The sequence below is a fragment of the Cynoglossus semilaevis genome, chromosome 15 (genome assembly GCF_000523025.1).
Source record: "Cynoglossus semilaevis isolate Cse_v1.0 chromosome 15, Cse_v1.0, whole genome shotgun sequence".
In the NCBI taxonomy this organism is placed as follows: Eukaryota; Metazoa; Chordata; class Actinopteri; order Pleuronectiformes; family Cynoglossidae; genus Cynoglossus; species Cynoglossus semilaevis.
In genome coordinates, this window is record NC_024321.1 from 17,536,325 (window position 1) to 17,542,237 (window position 5,913).

A 5,913-nucleotide genomic window follows, 5' to 3' on the forward strand; every position below is an offset into this window, starting at 1 on the left:
AACCATCTCAACTATGAAATTGCTTTGTGCCCAGTTTGTGCTCTGTGAGGACAAAGGCTAAAGGACAAGGTAAATGTTGCCAGATGTTGTGTCAAACCGCTGAGCTCTGTGTAACTACTCATAAAAAGGATGCGTCTGTCACAGCAATTCCACTTGTGGCGACATTGCCGCGAGAGCCGCATTGGTCTTCTGTGTTCCAGTGATATTGCAATCGACACATCGCTGCTGAGGATGAAGTATGAAACTCACCTCATAAAGCCTCTCAATCTCAGCATCCCCTGTGGTAAAGCCTGGGTAGCTGATGCCATCATTGCAAACCTGATTGTTGAGAGGCATCTTGAGCTTAGTCTGAGCTTGGAGACAGGCTCCCTGAGTGACAACATGCAATCTGCTGATAGGTCTGCTTATCAATAGTTTAACTCCAGCTGCAGGAATCCTGCATTGTTGTGAGATTGCATTTTGGGAGTTTTCTTTAGGAACTGTGGGGCTGCACACTTGTTTCCCTCAGCACCAGTGATGGACCAGTGATTAGCCAGTTCTCTGTAGGTCCACAGGCAGGGTAAGCAGTGGAGGCAGAGAGGATCCTTACACAAGACAACACAATGAAAAGACCACACCCTGAGTGTGGAGCTAAATAAATGTATAACCCAGTCAACGTGTTAGAGTGGAGGATGATTCGCTTCGTTTTCAAGCAGACTAAACAATGTAAGGTTAACGTGTCTCTGAAGTCTCAGAGCGGAGAGTGGACGTCACAAGAGAAAAATAATAAGAAAAAAGTTTCTCCAATTTACACTTTAGTATACAATATTCTTCTAATCAATCTAGTCATCCTCCCTCTGGTTTGAGCTGCCTTCTCCTTTGTTCTTTATTATCCAAAAGTACTAATCTATTTTTTGTGCATTTGAGTATTTGTATGTGTCAGTCTATGTAGAGGAATAGCTTTGTTTTTATTTTTTTTTATTGTCATATCTCTTGATGTACCTTTACAGTCCTCTGTCTAGCACCTAAACCAATAGCTGTCCATATTTATATAAGCGGTTTATATAAGTCGTTGAAAATGTCTGGGAGCCTGTATCTGTATTGACTATATGGTGGATTTGTGCTTTTCTTTAAGATTGGATTGGTCTGGCCTGAAAATCCATTTTTCTAATAACCAGATTGACAATATTGGTTGACTGCTCCTTCCTCACACCTTCACCTTTCATTCCAGCTAACAGTTGTCACCTTTCCCTGCCAATTCATCTCACTTCTTGACCCTTTGCATTTCACTTCAGATGGTCACAGAAGACACAAAAGAAGGACATTCCTTGTCTAATGTACAGAAATTGTGGGCAAAATGTTTCACATCATAACCTCCTTTCATTTTATTTCCTGCCATTCTTTTCTTTCTTCTGACCAGTGCAGGCGGGATTGGTCAGGCAATGGTAATTTAATGGAAGAACAAAATGGTTATATACAACAGAGAGCTGAGAAAAATAAAATCCCAGAAAATGGCAGCTTGTGTATTTTCGTTCAAATAACCATGAAGTATTTTGGTACTTTGAATGTTTGTTTTTTTCCAATTAATTGAAGTTAATATTATAGTATTGCATTGTTGGCATTTGAATGGAAAAAAACATTAGTAGAGAAGGAGTGGTGAAAAGTACCAATTCATTTCTTTATCTTTCACTCTGTTCTCTGTGCACACCTTCTATTCTCAGTCCTCCTGTATCAGATAATGGCTGAGTGTCTGTAAAGAGCCAGGACTGTTGGTTGAATGTAAAGGCAGTGAGGTTGGATTGCTGCAGGGATTTACAGGGACAGTCAGACAGAGACAGGCAGATGGGTTGATCCCAGCGGAGGTTCTCCAGCAACAGCTATTCTCTCAGCTAATAGGTAAACAAAAATATCGAATGCTTCTTTAAAGGCTTAACCTGTAGCGAATGCTAAATGCTGTTAGTGTCCTTAACAAGCTCCTTCAGTCATTTCCACAAAAAAAAGAAAAAGGGAACAGAACTTCATCCACCATTTTGAAAAAAATAAAAAATAAATAAAATAGAAGACTTATGAGATGGATAAAACCGCAGATGCAGCAATCGAGCAGAATTTATGAAGGTTCCATTTAATCATGTCCTCAAATATTTTCTTCTCCACTTCTCATTTTTAATAAGTGATTTAAAAAGTAGAATTAAAAGCAAATCAAATGGGGGCCGCTGAACAGATACACTATTACCTATGGGAGCACTTTATTTATTTAGCTTTTTTTTACAGTTCCCCATAAAATCCTAGTTTTAATCAGCCTACATTTATTTTAAAGACGTAGGGGAATGAGGGACCAGTAAAACCACGCACATATTTGTTGTGTTTGTGTGTGGATTCGAGAAGAAATGTGAAGACAAATAATAGCCTGTGGTATTAGCACTGTAGTCCAACATTGATTTCGTAAACAATGTGTGAGCTGATGCTGTATTATGTAACATTAGCTGAATTATTAGTCACAATAAACGAGGATTAGTACATATCATGAACAAACGGCTAAACTTTCATTATTTAATACCTTATTTCATGTAGACATGTGGAGGCTTTATAGAGCATCAGAATTATAACTGCAGTCATTCATGAAGCCGTCTAATTTGAATTCACAGGGAGTGTGGGGAAACATTCTTTGGTCAATTGCCCAGAAATAACATGGAGGGGATAGATGGAGTGAAGCAGAGAGAGGAGAGATTTGGGAAATATAAAATGAAAAAAAAAAAAAACCCTTCAGAATAAAGATTAGCACACACACACAAAAACAAGAAAAAAAACCTAATATGAAAGTTTTGGAGTCCTGAAAAGACCGTTTTGTACGCTGACAAAAGGGTTGATTATATTTTAATTAACCCCTGACAGGTTGACATTTCACTTGAAACAAGTCACTGGAACAAACACAACATATACTCGCTCCAACCTGCCCTGAGTGTCTTCTGTAAGTACTTGGAGGTTTGGCAAAGATTTTGTCAGACAAACACTTTACGACATCAAGGCCTTTCAGTTCTTTGACACCGACAGTCACTGGTGCCCAGAGAGAACCAGAACAATTTTCTCACAACACTAAGAGCGTTTTACAGCTTTTTTTTTTTTTTTTATGCCTTGTTTCTATGTTTTTTTTTTCAGGTGTGAGTTCTTACCGCCCTAATAATCACATTTATTTACTATGGTAGGGCAGACACAAACTTGGTGGAGATGTCAATATTGTAAGCCCGTTAATATTACAGTACTGACCATATGCAAGAGATGGTTTTTACATGCAAACAAGCAACAAGAGATGTTTGTTAAACAGAGCAGACTTAAAAAGCTTTAGGTAAATCCTAACTAGTAATAATAAAAACATTGCTCTGTTATATGTTATATGTATTTAAATGGCTCTAATATGCTGGGTATACAGCTGCCTAGCTCTTAACCTGAACACAATAAAAGCTTATTCTGAGCTGAGAGTTAAAGGAACCAATCATTAGTCTCAATAAAATAGCATTGGAGGCAAAGGAAGAGAGTGAGCTAACATGAGAGACATTAGGCTAGTGGTATGATCCACCATGACCTTTGCTGCTGACCTCTCCAGAGTGAACTGTGCTTTTCATTAGATGGGTGTCATGACAGGATCACGTCACCCCAAGAGTGTGAAATAATGGTTTTTTTGTGTGTGCCTTTAATCACTGCACTTGGTGTTCTCTCTTTTGTTGGAGTTTTACAGCTCTGCTTATAATAAACAGTGCAGCATCTGACGTCAGGGGAAATATTAATTAAACGACTTTTTATTTAACTTTACAAGTGGCTGAGAAGCCACAGGTAATGAAGAAAAAGCCTTTTATTGACGACGGTGGTGGATGGAGATGAAGAGCCAAACTGCAGACTGGTTATAGCACTGCAAGATGAAAATGGTGGTGATTGAGTCCGTGGCTGTCTGAGTGTCTGGACACATTATGGGTTCATTTAAAAAAACATAATGAGTATAATGGCATGTAAGAAAATGACTTTGACTTTTCATATAAAGTTAAATGGATGTTATAAATGTTTCTGTTAACCTCATACCATCAGAACATAATGGTTATATATTAAAACGTTCAGGTCAGTGGTGTCAGACTCCAACAAATTAACAAATACAGAAATCAAAAACACAGTCTTAGTTCTGGCTAAACGGGATTATTGAACAGTCTAGTGCTGACAATCCTATAACCTGAAGTACGGAATTTGAACAGACAACAACTTCATCTCAATAAGAAATATAAAAAATAAATTCAAAATATTAACATCAAGAACAATAATAATTAACATGAGGCTGTTTTTTCTTACCACTTTGTTTCAAGTCTTATTTAGGAACTAATGATACACTTGAGAGAGGTCGTTGTAATTCTGGGTACTGTACCTTTAATTTTAATATAGAAGTAATCAACAAAATAACAAAAACATACATCCCTCTGCTGTTGTCACGTTGTCTTCCTCAGAAAAAGCCAAATTAATCTCAGCCCAATCTGTCCTAATTGCTCTGTGATTTTTTTTCTCCATCTCTATTTTTCTCATCCTCCAAATTGTCCTAATTGAAAAGCAGTGATTCACATCACTCTCATCACTCTTCCTTCTCTGAATATTTTCTATCTCTCCCGCAGACCAAACATCTGTACTTGCTCTCTCTGTTCTCTGTTCTCTCTCTCTCTGACTGTGTTGTAGTAAGTAGTCTGAACCAAAGCTACACGGCTGAGATGACGCACATAATAGGCACAAGGTAAAAAATTCCTATTATCCTGGGTCTGTGAGCCAGAGCTCCCACATCTATAACCAATGTGAAATATTGATGTGTATAAATATGACCTATATATTATAACATACTATAGGGCAACTGTTTCCTCTCCCATTAGCCTACAGGTAATTTATTAAATTCTCATTTTTTCTCTCATATTCTTAATTCAAGTGACATTTTCCCATTAGTTTAACTCATCCTAATGAGACTTCAACTGAAATGGCACAGATTGACAGTGTGTTTTTAGCCTGTTTTGTAGCAACAGCCAGTGGTAGCAGAATTGTTTCTTTTTTCTTATTGTTTCTTTATTTTTAAATGGCCACAGGATTATATTGATAATATCTACATTCGTTCTCCTGCATAAATCTCTTTTGTAGCTGATGTCACAAATTTCCAACGCTGCATAGGGGAACTCCCTCCTCATAGAGACAAGAGTGGAAGAAAGAAGAGGAAGAAGAGGAGTGGTCAAGTCCATGACTCCATTATACATCAAAGCATTAACACTGGGACAGCACTTAACACTAAACATGAAACAAGAAGGGTATGGAAACAGAGATCGCTTTGGTCAAGGGGTGTTTCACTGACAAGGTAACTTGTGCAACATTTCCAATGAAAACTGACCTTGGTCACTGATGAGAAGGAACAGAAAGGGATCGGAGATGAAAGCAGCATTGATCGGGCCCTCACATTTCAATGCTGATGTTCCACAGACCATTACATTTGGCATTAACTGTGGCTTAAACTCACAATCTCAAACACAGAGTTCAGTTCCATATGCCCACGAGCTATTTGTATCCTCACACCCAGACTGAGCCGACCATTAGGAGGCAGGTTAATGGAAGCAGGGTAGAAGTGTGAATCACAATCTGCTAAAGAAAGAATTAAAATGATCCATAAGTTCAAGAATATAGAGTGATATATAATCACTGAAAGGTCAAGACCTGACTGTTTGACTATGTGGTCATGATTAGGAGGAATTTTTAATGGTACAATTCAGCAGATGGCCACATGGTGGAAGATGTGTTCGGGGCTCATGGTGTACAGGAAGAAGTCTCAATGGAATTTGGATGTTCTCCCTCTGTTTGTGTGGAGTTGGGTTTCCACCAACAGTAAAGAAAAAGCAAGATCAGGATAAATGGACAGTCAAACTCACATGT